Below are 15,439 nucleotides of genomic sequence, written 5' to 3'. Positions count from 1 at the left end.
CTGCCCTCCAATGATTTTCTAACAATGCTAGCTTCTGCTGCTGCCTTGCGTTTCACATTGACAACACCAACTTGCTGAGGCTTCAAACATACCTTGATGTAAACTCCAGGCAGTGAGTATCAATGAGCTATTCTACCTGAGGGTGCTTCACAGCTGAGGCTGGTTCTGCCCTAATGTTTTTTTTATTTCAAAAATATACATTACTTGTAAAAATATCTTTATATACATACAGTCACTAAAGCAGTTCAATTCTGTACAGTAGCAGAAACAAATAAACCTTCAGCAAACAAACCAAAGGCATTTTTTACTTGTAAAAGATTATATTTGCATAGATTTGAGGCACCAGGAGGATCCAATAACTGAACATCCTCATATCGGAAGAATGTTGTAAAACTTGAAAGGTTCAGAAAAGATTTTCAAGGATAGTGTCAGGGTTGGAGGGTTTGAGTTACAGGGAATGGTTGAATAGGCTGGAACTGTTTTCCCTGGAGCATCGGAGGCTGAGGGGTGACCTTATAGAGCTGAAAATGTGTTGCTGGAAAAGCGCAGCAGGTCAGGCAGCAGCCAAGGAGCAGGAGAATCGACGTTTCGGGCATGAGCCCTTCTTCAGGAATGAGGAAAGTGTGTCCAGCAGGCTAAGATAAAAGGTAGGGAGGAGGGACTTGGGGGAGGGGCATTGGAAATGATGATCTGGCAATGGAGGAGTCCAAGGACCTGCATGTCCTTGGTGGAGTGGGAGGGGGAGTTGAAGTGTGAGTTGGGTGACTTTATAGAGGCTTATAAAATCATGAGGGGCATGGATAGGGTAAATAGACATGGTCTTTATCCTCAGGTAGGGAAGTCCAAAAATAGAGGGCATAGGTGAGAGAGGAAAAGATATTGAAGGGACCTAAGGAGCAACATTTTCACGCAGAGGGTGGTGCGTGTATGGAATGAGCTGCCAGGGGAAGTGGAGAAGGATGGTACAATTGCAACATTTAAAATGCTTGGGTACATGAATAGGAAACATCTAGAAGAATATGGGCCAAACGGGACTAGATTAATTCAGGATATCTGGTCAACATTGGCAAGTTGGACTGATGGGTCTGATTCCTTACTGTACAGCTCTATGACTCTAAGTATTCCCAGAAGGAATCACTGCATAACAACCAGAAACAGGGGCTGGTTTTAAACACACCACCTTTAAATCAGGGGTCAAGGCTCTGATAAATGTATTGTACCATCTTGCCAGTTTATTGGCAGCGATAGCTGTATCAAATTGAAATCCATTACGTGTATGGCTGCTTTCTTTTCCTCCATTCTTCATGTTGCTGCACAATGCAAATCTGTTGCTATGTTGTAAAGTGCAATGAACAACTGGTATCTTACAGGAGCAAATGGTAACACATTGTTTTTCAGAGAACAGTGAAAGATAAATGTGCCAATACTCAGACACACATGAGGAGGGCAAAGGTTAAAAGTTGCTAAGACGCTAGGTCTGTGTGCTTTGAATAGTACAGTAATATAATATGTCATGAAACAAGAACCTTAAAGGTCAAATACAATCCGTGCCCTGTCTTTCTGCATCCGCCTTTATTGCCCATTGCTGCAAAGCATAAGGCTAGCAACTGGTAATAACCCTTCAAAAACAAACAGACCATTACAAGCTGCATGAATGAAGGCCAAGTGACACTAAACTCACATTGCAGGTGTGCCATTCCCAGTCACAACACAATGAGTTAAACTCATTCTTAAACTGAGTTACAGCACCTAATATACCACCAGCTCTTGGCCATCAAAGTCAATATTGCCTGAACAATGATCATTGCTGGTGGCACATAAAATGATAACTTCACTGTGCAGATCAATGTTACATCGGTTATTGCTTCTTTCGTATAAGTGTTACATCGAGTCCAGCCATCACTGCTGTGTCTCAGAACTGGTTTAGAAAATAGGTGGCTGTTTAAGGGAAGTACATGAAAGTTAACTACATGAGGGAAAGAAAAGCATGTGGCATTTATTGAAGTAAGGTAGGAGGAGGGCTCATATGGAACATCGACACACTCCCCTTTGGACTGAATGGCCTGCCTCTGTACTATAAAGTCAATGCCCTTCTCAGCAACACCTCTGTCTCTCAGGGTCATTCTCTCCTCATGATTCCCTCTGGATCTTGCAAGGATAAAGCTCATCTTGCACTGGAGGGTGAAATGCACCCATTGGGAGCTCAGTTAAAATGTCAGAAGAAAGTCACCTCATTCCTATAGGACACTTTTAAAATGACCGTCCATTTCCCAGTCTTCTGACTGGCTTAATGTGGATGTGGAATATTTGCAACAAAGGGCCAATATTTTCACACATTATGAAACAACTCAGCAGCCTTCAACCACAAAAAAAAACAAACGCTTTGGGCCTTGTGTACCTCGCCAACAATTAGCTGAGAATTTTGTGTGCCTCCTTGAAATATTTCTAGTGATACATATTATTTTTCTTATTTTTAAAAATATGTCTCACTATGAGTTTGAGTTCAAGGCAGACTGGTCAAAAAGAGGAGAAAATCAAGAATTGTTTTCAGGCTTAGAATTCAAGGTAATACTAATTATCATGCATTAATATTAAATATTGCTGGACATGGTAAACACTGATGTATCAGGCTCTGACCGATAGTTACATCAGAAAAGGACTAATCTAGCTCCCTCATGTGTTTCTGTCCATGTAGCCCCTATATTTCCTCTAGAGACTCAAACCCTATTTTGTCTTCCAGAGTGTTCCTTCTATCTGCTCTAACTCCGCCCACATGATTTCATTTATGCTCAGTGATGGGCAGCTGTAGGACATTAGAGTGGCTCATGGTCCTTGAGCCCTTGTGCAACATCCTCAATTTCCACTGACTCTTTAGTTCTCCCCCATCACCCTGTTTTCCAGCCCGGATCTCATATTTCAGGATCCTGCCTGCCCACAGAGATAATTAAAGGCAGCTTTCTGAGCAACAATTAGACCAATGCAGCTTTATGGAATGTTTTGCTCCACAACTATCTCCTGACATGTTGACATCTGGCCTGGTGAAGCCATCTTGAATTTAGAAGCAGCGAAAAAATGTGGCACTGGAAAAGCACAGCAGGTCAGGCAGCATCCAAGGAGCAGGAGAGTAGACATTTCGGGAACATTCCTGAGGAAGGGTTTATGCTGGAAACGTTGATCGCCTGCTCCTTGGATGCCGACTGACCGACTGTGCCTTTCCAATGCCACACTTTTAAACTGGGATCTCTAGCACTGCAGTCCTCACTTTCTTCTGAAGTTAAAATCTTCAAAAAACTGAAAGTTGAGGTTTGGCCTGATGGAGGTGATAAGTGGTGAACTATTTCTTGTGAGCCAGCAAGACAGAAAGATAGTCAAAACATAATTAAAGGAGTGGTTAGAGAACAAAATCAGCTTGGCACGGTCAGAGATTAGAGTGTGGAATTCTCCGACACAAAGTTTCGGTGTCCTTGAAGTCACACGCAAAGAGATTTCACGGTTAAAAGACAGGGAAAACAGCGGAATTATGGAAGCAAACTTGGCAAGACAGACATGGAAAAACATCAGTGCAAATGTGGCAGACAAATTATGCATTTGTGTGAAATAACATCCTACACAGTAGGTTCTCCTTAAAAATCAGACATTCCCCATGAGAAGCAGGGAAACCCCGAAACCCCAGACCCAGATATTTGCCCATTTATCTAATGGCCAGAGAATCAATGTCAAAGGGTTCAAAAATTCCTGATCAGCAAGAGGATTGGAGTAGTGAGGACTTGCTTCAATAGTAAAGAAGCACAAGTACTATCGTCATGGAAATCCAGCAATGGGGATGTTACCATTGACCAGAAACTGAACTGGATGGGTTTTATAAGTGCTGTGGCTCCAAAAGCAGGTCAATGGCTCGGATTTTGCAGCATGTTACTCACCTCTTGACTCCCCCAAACCTGTCCGCCGTCTACTAGGTACAAACCAGAACTGTTACGGAATATTCTCTGATTACCTGGATGAATTCAGCTCCAACAACATTGAAGAAGCTTGAAGTCATCCAGCAGCCTGTTTGATTGGCATCACATCAGCAAATATCCAGTCTCTCCACCCATGACGCTTAGTCACAGCGATGTGTGCCATCTACAAGATGTTTCACAGAAATTCACTAGGCTCCTTAGACAGCACCCTTCAAACCCACAACCACTTCCATCTAGAAGGACAAGGGCAGCAGATACATGGGAACAACACCACCACCTGCAAGTTCCCCTCCAAAGCAGTCACCATCCTGACTTGGAAATATATCGCCGTTCCTTCACTGTTGCTGAGTCAAAATCCTGAATCTTATCTTCTAACAGCATAATGGGTCTACCTACTGCAAATGGACTGTAGCGGTTCAAGAAGATAGTTCATCACCACCTTCTCAAGAGCATCAGGGATGGGCAACAATGCTGGCAAAGTCAGTGATGCCCATGTCCTATGAATGAATGCAAGACTGCTCATGGAGCACTGTGTGCAGTTGCATATATGAGCATACATATACGGAAATAGACCGCTCAGCCCTTCACACCTGTGCCAACATTCAATAAGATGATGTCTGATCTGATTGTAATTCTCAAATTCACATTCCTGATTATCCCCAAGAATCTATCATCCTCTTTAGTACTCCTTACCTGACGAAGGGCATTATTGCCGTAGAAGTGCGGACAACAAGAGCTCACCAGACTTGTTTACAGGAAGGCAGAGTGGCCTATGGTGTAATAATTCACATTTTAAAAAAATATGAAAAATGAACCATGAACCGCATCACTTAATCAGTTCTTTCCCTTAACTCAAGGCTTACTGATACGTATTATCTACAGATTCTATGCCTTTTGTTTCAGGCAGGTGTGCAAATATTCACCTGGGATTTCTTTACCTCAGATCTTTCTGAGGTAAATATTAAGCAGCTTGTTTGAATGTGATGTGCTTCCATCCTTCATATATAACCGGCCAATAAACAAACAAACTTAACTGTGATCGCATCTAGCGACAGTACGGTTCGCCATAGCATGTCTTGTGTCATGGGGACTAAAATCCTCATCAGTGTGACATTATTAAGGAGCAGCATCTTCTGTCTTTCAGATGTAGAATGGTAGATCAAAGGTGATCTTTATTTTTAAGAAACGTTATTAGAGTTTTGGTCGGCTGTATCTCACCTCAAATTTCTGAAAGCTGATGGCATTTGTGCTGCATGTACAGCATTATTTATAAACCAGAGCTGCCATTTGTCTCTGATGAAATTGGAATTAGAAATTCCAGTATTTGTTTTCAAAGCTACCAATGAATGCAATAATATTCCACTGCCCAGAACAGCTTCCATTGAAGAGGCCCAATGCAGACTGGGCGACTGCTTTGCAGAACACCTCCATTCTATGTGCAAGTAGGACTCAGACCTTCCCATAGCCAGTCATTTTAAGACAGTGTTCTGCTCCCATGTTAAAAAATCAAACCACACCAGGTTATAGTCCAACAGGTTTAATTGGAAGCACTAGCTTTCAGAGTGCTGCACCTTCATCAGGTGGTTGTGGAGTACACAATTGTGAGACACAGAATTTATAGCAAACGTTTACAGTGTGATATAACTGAAATTATACATCGAAAAATACATTGATTGTTTAAGTCTCTCATGAAAATCAATGAAATATCCACCTTATCCTTCTAAACCCCATCAGTATGAACCCAGAGTCCTCAACCGTCCCTCATATGACAAGCCCTTCATTCTAGGGATCGTTCTTGTGAACCTTCTCTCGACTTCCTCTAATGCCAGCACATCCTTCCTTAGAGACGGGGCCCAAAACTGCTCCAATTTGCTGAATGCGGTCTGACCAGAGCCTTGTAGAGCCTTTGGAGTGCATTTCTGCTCTTGTATTCCAATTCTCATGAAATGAATGCTAACATTGCATTTGCCTTCCTACCTGCCAACTGAAACTGCATGTTAACCTGAAGAGAATCCTGAACTAGGACTCCTAAGCTTCTTTGTGCTTCAGATTTCTGAAGTCTTTCCCTGTCTAGAGAATAGATCATGTCTCTACTCTTCCTACCAATGTACATAACATCACACTTTCCCACATTATATTCAATCTGCCACTTCTTTGCCCACTCTCCTCGTATGCCCAGGTCCTTCTGCAGTCTCCCTGCCTTCTCAAGATTACCTTTTCCTCCACCTGTCTTTGTATGATTTCCACTCTCAGCAACAATGCCCCCAATTCCTTCATCCAAATCGTACACATATAACAAACAAAGACACCTAGTGGTAAGGGTGCATAGTTCCTTGAAAGTGGAGTCGAAGGTAGACGGGGTGGTGAAGGTGGCGTTTGGCACGCTTGCCTTCCTTAGTCAGTGCATTGAGTATTGGAGTTGGGAGATCATGTTGCAGCTGTACATAACAATGATGAGTTTTTTTGGAATGCTGTGTACGATTCTGGTCTCTCTGCTGTAGGAAGGGTGTCGTTCAAAGGGGTCAGAAAAGATTTACAAGGATGTTGCCAGGGTTGGAGGATTTGAGCTATAAGGAGAGGCTGAATAGGCTGGGGCTGTTTTTGCTGGAGCGTCGGAGACTGAGGGATGACCTTATAGAGGTTTATAAAATCATGAGGGGCATGGATTGGGTGAATACACAAGGTCTTTTTCCCCAGGGTAGAGGAGTCCAGAACTAGAGAGGGCATATGTTTAAGTTGAGAGAGGAAACATTTTAAAGCAACCGTGAGATGCAACGTTTTCACATGGGGGTGGTGTGTGTTTGGAATGAGCTGCCAGAGGAAGTAGTGGAGGCTGGTACAATTACAATATTTAAAAGGCATCTGGATGGGTACATGAATCAGAAGGGTTTAGAAGGATATGGGTTAAATCCTGGCGATCAGTTTATGATACCTGGTCAGCAAGGATGAGTTAGACTGAAGGGTCAGTTTCCATGCTGTAAGTCTCTGTGACTCTGTAACGCAAATTTGTTGCCTCAACACTGAATCTTCTAGCTGGTCACCAGCTTCCATCCTGAAAAAGACCCCTTTATCCCCACTCTCTGCCTTCTGCCAGTCAGCCAATCCCCTATCCACGCCAGTACCATGCCTCCAACACCATGGGCTCTTATCTTATTTCGCAGCCTCCTGTGTGGCACCTTGTCAAAGGTGATCTGGAAATCCAAAAAGATCACATCCACTGGCTCTCCTTTTTCCAACTAACTCATTATCTCCTTGAAGAATTCGAACAGATTTGTCAAGCATGACCTTCCCTTGATTCAGCCCTATTTTACCGTGCGCTTCCAAGTATTCTGCAATCTTATCCTTATGAATGGACTCTAAAATATTACCAACAACCAAGATCAGGCTAACTATAAACTGCTCCATAAAAAAAAGTCTTGTAGACGTTCCACAAATTCCTTTTCCTGGGATCTGCTACCAACTTGATTTTCCCGAATCCATCTGCATATTGAAGCTCCCACCTGATTATTGTAATAGTACATACCTTTCGTATTTCCTGATTTATTTTCTGCCTCACATCCTGACCACTGCTAGGAAGCTTGTACTAAACTCCCATCAGGCTCTGTTTTCCCTTTGCAGTTCCTCAACTCCACCCATACAGATTGTATGCCTACCAACCCTCTATCGCTTCTTGCTATCCAATTAATTTCATTTCTTACTAACAAGGTAACGCTGGCACCTTTGCCAACCTGCCTGACCTTTCAATAGGACACGTGTCACTGTTCCTTCACTGTCTAGGAGTCAAAATCTTGGAAATTCCTCCCTAACAGCACTGTGCTATACAGGAGTGCAGCAGTTCAAGATAGCTGCTCACCACCATCATCTCAGGGGCAATTAGTAATGACCAACGAACCACACACTGAAAACGAATAAAAATAAATCCTTAATTTCAAATTTCTTGCTGCTGCTTATTCAGCCTTCCACCTGATGTGAAATCAAGATGAGCTGAAATTTCCTCAGGGTGGTTGTACTCCAGCAGGTGGATTTTCTTTTAAGATTAGATCACCTACAGTGTAGAAACAGGCCCTTCAGCACAACCAGTCCACGTCGACCCTCTGAAGAGTAACCCACACAGACCCATTTCCCTCTGACTAATGCATCTAACACTACAGGTAATTTAGCATGGCCAATTTACCTAACCTGCACATCTTTGGACTGTGGGATGAAACCCACACAGACACAGGGAGAACGTGCAAACTCCACACAGACAGTTGTCCAAGGCTGGAATCGAACCTGGGACGATGGTGCTGTGAGGCAGCAGTGCTAACCACTGAACCACCGTGCCACCCTGATTTACAATGCTTTGTCTTTTTTGACCGTGAGCGAAGTTTTCAAACGTATGCCCGGTTGATAGTCTATGACAACTAAACCACCTTACTTCATTTCCACTGAGTACTGCCTGTCAATCTCCCAGTCTCAATCCCTTGTTGCTGTAATCTATATTCTCATCAGTTGAGGATTGATTTTTAATATTGTCTTCATTAGATTCCCCACTTTCACCTTTTGCAAACATCTCTAATCCTGAAATCAGTTGAATGAGTTCTCTTCCATACAAATCTAAAGAGATTCTCTGAATACATTAAGGGCAAAAGAGTAACCAGGGTTAGAATAGGGTCCCTTAAAAGTCAGTGTGCTCTCTACATGTGGAATCACAGGAGATGGGCAAGCTATTAAATGAATATTTTGCGTCAGTGTTTACCATGAAGGAGGACATGGAAGCTAGGGAACTTGGGGAAATAAATAGCGATGTCTTGAAAAGAGTTCATACAACAGAACAGGAGGTCTTAAAATGCGTAAAGGTAGATAAATTTCTCAGTCATGATCAGGTGTTTCGCAGAACTTTGTGGGAAGTGATTGCTGGACTCCTTCGTACTTTTATCATCGATAGCCATGGGTGAGGTGCTAAAATACTGGAGGTTGGCTAATGTTGTCATTGTGTCATCATATCATAGGGACTGCTCTCATTAAAGAGAAGCAACTGGCTGTGATTTCACCTGGGGGCCAGACCTCAGGCAAGGGAAGAGGTTGAGAAGGAGGGTCCTTCACGGTAACAGGAATTGAACCCATGCTGTTGGCATCATACTGCCTAGAAACCAACGATCCAGCCAACTAAGCTAAACAGATTCCCAGGTTGGCTAACATGGTGCCATTGTTTATGAAAGGCTGTAAGGAAATGTCAGGGAACTATAGACCAGTGAGCCTGACGTCAGTGGTTGGTAAGTTGTTGGAGGGGATTTTGAGAAGCAGGATTTACAAGCATTTGAAAAAGAACGGATTGGTTAGAGATAGTCGGCATGGTTTTATGCATGGGAAATCATGTCTTACTAACTTGATAGAGATTTTTGAAGAGGTGACAAAGAAGATTAATGAAGGCAATGGACTTCAGCAAAGCGTTCAACAAGGTTCCATGTGGTGGATTGGTTCATAAGGTTAGACCATATGGGATCCATGGAGACCCAGCCAATTGGATACAAAATTGGCTTGAAGGTAGGGTGGTGGTGGAGGGTTGTTTTTAGGATTGGAGGCCCGTGACCAGTGGTGTGCCTCAAGGATCGGTGCTGGGTCCACTACCTTTTGTCATTTATATCAATGATTTGGATGTGACAATAGGAGGTATAGTTAGTAAATTTGTAAATGACTCCAAAATAGGTGATGTATGGATAGTGAAGGCAATTATCACAGAGTACAATGGGACCTTGATCAGATAGACCAATGGACTAAGAGTGGCAGATGGAGTTTAATTTAGATAAATGTGAGGTGTTGCGTTTTGATGAGGCAAACTAGGGCATGGCTTACATAGTTAATGGTTGGGGCCTGGGCTGTGTTGCCGAACAAAGAGACCTAGGGGTGCAGGTGCATAGTTCCTAGAAACTGGAACTGAAGGCAGACAGGGTGGTGAAGGCAGCATTTGGCATGCTTGCCTTCATTGGTCATAAGTTGAAACTTTATTGCTGGAACAGCACAGCAGGTCAGGCAGCATCCAGGGAACAGGAGACTCGACGTTTCGGGCACAGGCCCTTCTTCAGGACTGTGCCTGAAACGTCGAGTCTCCTGTTCCCTGGATGCTGCCTGACCTGCTGTGCTGTTCCAGCAATAAAGTTTCAACTTTGATCTCCAGCATCTGCAGACCTCACTTTCTCCTTCATTGGTCATAACATTGAGTGTCAGAGTTGGAATGTCATTTTGCAGCTATACAGGATATTGTGAGGCCACTTTTAGAATACTGCATACAATTCTGGTCGCCCTTCTATAGGAAGGATATTGTGAAACTTGGAAGGGTGCAGATAAGATTTACAAGGATATTGCCAGGGTTTGAGTGTTTGGGCTATAGGAAGTGGCTGAATAAGCTAGGGCTACTTTCCCTGGAACTGAGGAGTGACGTGTGGAGGTTTATAAAATCATGAGGGCCTGCACAGGGTGAATAAACAAAGTCTTTTCCACAGGGGAGTTCATAGGTTTAAGGTGAGATGGGAAAGATTTAAAAAGGGCCTGAGGGGTAACTTTTTCACACAGAGGGTGGTGCATTTATGGAACAAGCTGCCAGAGGAAGTGGTGGAGGCTGGTACAATTACAGCATTTAAAAGGCACCTGAATGGGTAAATGAATAGGAAGGGTTCAGAGGGTTTAGGGTCAAATACTGGCTAATAGGATTAGGCCAGATTGAGATGTCTGATTGGTGCAGATGAGTTGGTCTGAAGGACCTGTTTCTGTGCTGTGACTCTGTGATTCTAAGTCCTACATTGCTATCATATTGTCCTTGTCCCTGCAAGCTTCACTAGTCCTTATTACATTAACACATTTACTTCTCGGTCCCCATGTACTTCAAAGCATCCTTTTACAACCTTGCCTGGTCCTACTTTGAGAATCATTTGCAACAGCTATACCAGCTCAAATTTTGCGGACACTGAATTATTTCTTGATGTCTCTGCCTTTCATCCTTCAAAGCAATTATGCCCTTATTTTTGAGGTCCCCTTCTTTAGTAATCTCTACCATGCTATTATGATGTTCCTGAGACAGAAACAACAATATATTCCATTAGAGACACTCAGAATTATAATTTCACACGCTGTTAAACATAGATCCTATATTTCACTTGCTAGCAGACTCCCTCTGCTGGTACATGTGTCTATGGTGGTCACATGACATTAATACCTTTTTTTGACCTTTAATGTCATTCGAAGATACCACACCTATAGTTGTTCCTTCAGTCTCAAAAATAAACAGAATCTCCCATGACATTAATTTTAAGGAATAGAGCACAAATTCAGAATGTGCAATTTGCTACCACAGAGACTCATTGATGCCAATAGCATAGATGATTTCAAATGGAAAGTAAATAATAAGAAAAAAAATAGATGGATATATTGATAGAGTTAGAAGAGTGGATTGATGAAGCTTATGTCGGATATTAAATACTGGCATGGACTAGATGGGCTGAATGGATGTTTGTGTTGTAATACTTAATAAGACACGGGAAGAAATAGCTGCTTTGCAGTAAACATTGGTTAACTGTTCAATTAGAAGAATGGCACTGAAGCACTCACCTCCCTGCCTTTGGAGTGAGTACTAAGAAGAGCATTTTGTGCTGTTTTAAAACTGGGTTTCCTGTGAAAGTGGCCATAGTAGATCCAGTATGTTTACAGAACGATTGCACACAGTAAAGCAAGGCCTGAGTTGTGGGAATTCATGTTTTAAACATACCGTTGAAAGAAGATATAAAAGCGGCTATATTTGGTGTGGGACTGGAAACCAATATTATGAAGAAAAACCACAGGCACTAGGGTTATTTGTATTGGAAAAAAAGGCAGATAAAAAGAAAACCCTTGCAAGTATATTTAACACTCTCAAAGGCAACAGATAGTTGGATCTCAGAAGAAGCTCTGCACCCTAACACAATTTCTGAAAGACTGATTCTAATCTATACAAAAGAAATGTAGGCAAAGGATAGGTAGAGTTGACTAGCCTGCAGAGTTTAGCAGGTAGAAGATGCTTTAAAGTTTAAGTCATTTACAACAAAGCTACTGAAGCTAAGAGAGGTTCAGCAGAATATGGAGTCTATGAGTATTTAGGCTGGCCCCTGAATGGCACTGGTCTTTTCTAGGAGAAAGTGAGGTCTGCAGATGCTGGAGATCAGAGCTGAAAATGTGTTGCTGGAAAAGCGCAGCAGGTCAGGCAGCATCCAGGGAACAGGAGAATCGACGTCGATTCTCCTGTTCCCTGGATGCTGCCTGACCTGCTGCGCTTTTCCATCAACACATTTTCAGCACTGGTCTTTTCTAGTAAAGAAAGGCTCTCAGGACTTTGCAAAGTAGTAACAAGCATGAGAATTTTGTTATGTAGTCATGCAGTAAGATGGGGTGCAGAGGGGGTTCACTAAGTCGATACCAGAACGATAGAGTTGGCTTATGAGGAGAGATTGAATATACTAGGACCATAATCATTGAGATTTAGAAAAATGAGGGGACTCTTATGGAAACATATAAAATTATGAAATAAATAGATGAGATAGAAGCAGGGAGGTTGTTTCCACTTGGAGGTGAAACTAGAAAGAGGGGGCATAGCCTCAGAATAAGGGGGAGCAGATTTAGGACTGAGTTGAGGAGGAACTTCTTCACCCAAAAGGTTGTGAATCTGTGGAATTCCCTGCCCACTGAAGCAGTTGAGGCCACCTCATTGAATGTTTTTAAGGTAAAGATAGGTTTTTGAACAGTAAAGGAATTAAGAGTTACAGTGAGTGGGCAGGTAAGTGGAGTTGAATCCGTGAAAAGATCAGCCATGATCTTATTGAGCGGCGGAGCGCGCTCAAGGGGCCAGTTGGCCTACTTCTTCTCCGTTTCTTTATGTTCTGATACAGCATGTGTAACCTTGCTGTCCAGGAGCTTGCTGGATTACCTTTGAGACTGGGAGGAGGAAGTTGACAAGAATTCTTCAGTAAATGGCCACAGGTACCATTTCAACCAACGCATAGCATCAGAGCTGCATGCAACTGGACATGGTTTCCATGATTTTGTACATTCAGAAGATGGTTACACTCAACAGTAACTATGCTGAAGCAGCGGACTTAATAATATTTCCTTGCTAGTTGTTTCAAACCAACCTGGTTCTGGATCAGTGGTGCTGGAAGAGCACAGCAGTTCAGGCAGCATCCAACGAGCAGCTCAGTTTGACACACCTTCAGAGCCTGAAGATGGGACTTGAACCCAGACTCTTCTGTCTCAGACATAGGGATCCTACACTGTGGCACAAAACCCTACATCAATCCCTGGTATACTGTTTAAATTTATGTTTGAATAGAAAATCCTCAACAACTCACTCTAAAAGTTAATGGAAAACATTCACAATCGGGAGTTTTAATGGGTTGGTTAGATCATTTAGGTTTGTTCAACTTGATTGCGCAAGCCTAAATAAATGGCACCAATTAACTGCTTGAATTGTTTAGTTCAGGTGTTTCAAATTCAACAAAGATAAATCATCAGGCAAAACTAGAACACTGAATAATATCAAATTTTATTGACTATGATACAGGGGCTCAGTGGTTAGCACTGCTGCCTCAGAGTGCAAGAGTTCTAGGTTCAATTCCACTCTTGGACAACTGTCTGTGGGGATGTTTACCCATTGTCCCTGAATCTGCATGGCTTTCCTATAAATGCTCTGGTTTCCTCCTACGCTTCAAAGATGTGCATGTTAGATGGGTTTGCTATGCTAAATCGCCTATGGTGTCACAGAGCTGTGTAGGCTGGGTGGATTAACCGTGGGAAATGCAGTACTACAGGGATGGGGAAGGTCAAGGTGGGATACTCTTTGGAGGATTGGTGTGGACTTGATGGTCTAATGGCTTGCTTCCAAACTGTAGGGATTCTGTGATAATCCAACAAAATGTAACAATCAAGGACTGTTTAAGTAATTTTCAACAAACACAAAAGTCACAGTTATCAAAAATTCACAACTGACTTGAAACTGTCATCCAAAACCTTGCTTGCAGACATAGAGATGTACAGCATGGAAACAGGCCCTTCGGTCCAACCCGTCCATGCCGGCCAGATATCCCAATCCAATCTAGTCCCACCTGCCAGCATCCGGCCCATATCCCTCCAAACCCTGCTTATTCATATACCCATCCAAATGCCTCTTTAATGTTGCAATTGTACCAGCCTCCACCACTTCCTATGAAACCTCTTCCTTCCTTGTGACATAGCATTTCCAGTTTTTATACTGACAGAAAGCCATCGATTCAGAATTCTCAAAGGTTTTCCTCATGAGATGAATTGAAAGTCCTGCCTCAGAGCATAATATGCTTTAACAGACACAGGATGCTTGGAAAATTCAAAACTATGGCACTGATTTTATGCTCCATTTGGGAATAACTGTCTTAACTTGAAAGTTGTTGAAATCTAATTTGTTAATAAAATAGTAATAGTCAATTTGATTGAATCCATGTGTACAATGGAGTGAGTGTCTCATTTTATGAACAAGCTTTGGTTCAAAACAGAAAACAGAACGTGCTGGAGAAATGTCCAGGTCTGGCAGCATCTATAGTGAGAAAGAAAAAGTTGACATTTCAAGTCCAGTGACGCTGTTCCAAAGCTTGTGCTTCTTTAGAAGGCATTGGTAGTGATGTTGTGGTAGTGTCCCTGTCTCTAATCCAGAGAACCCAGGTTTAAATCCTGTCTACTCCAGATAAGAATAGTAACATCTCTGAAGAATTTGATTAAAAATACCATGAGCATCTTGCTACTGGCAAGATGTTGGAGGAGCTCTCTCACAGTCTGTTTGAACCATGCTTTATAGTAGGCATTATTTAAAATTCAACTTTTATTTACTACTGATTATTAAGTACTTATCTTTCAATGACAATCGAATTGAGATGCTATATCTAGTTGATCATCCAAAGTTGGTTTATGGCTAATTTATAATTATGGTTTGTTACTGTTATTGAGTCATACAGTATGGAAACAAACCCTGCAGTCCAACCAGCCCATGCTGACTGTGTTCCCAAACTCAACCATTGCCAACTGCCTGCACTTGGCCCATATCCCTCCAGAGCTTTCCTACTTATGAACTTATTCAAATATCTTTTAAACGTTGTAACCTGCATCCACCACTTTCTTTGGCAGTTCATTCTGCACACGAACCATTCTGAGTGTAAAATATGTTGTCCCTCCTTTTTAAATCTTTCTTCTCTCACCTGAACATATGTCCCCTAGTTTTGAACTCACCCACCCTGGGGAAAAGACCCTTACCATTCACCGTATAGTGTGGCATTATAAAATAATTTCTTTGCAAGACCAATCATGAGTGAAAACATGGCACATTCATGACCTGGCAGTGTATATATGTTGGTAAAACAAATCTGAAAGTTGATATGTAAAATAAACTAAATCTTAGAACTAAAGAGTAAAACCCAGGTTTTACTCAAGAATAATTGTCTCCTTAAAAGTAA

Source organism: Chiloscyllium plagiosum, chromosome 9 (assembly GCF_004010195.1).
Source record: "Chiloscyllium plagiosum isolate BGI_BamShark_2017 chromosome 9, ASM401019v2, whole genome shotgun sequence".
Taxonomy (NCBI): domain Eukaryota; kingdom Metazoa; phylum Chordata; class Chondrichthyes; order Orectolobiformes; family Hemiscylliidae; genus Chiloscyllium; species Chiloscyllium plagiosum.
The sequence above is the reverse complement of the archived record's forward strand: the minus strand, read 5'-3'. Positions refer to the sequence as shown.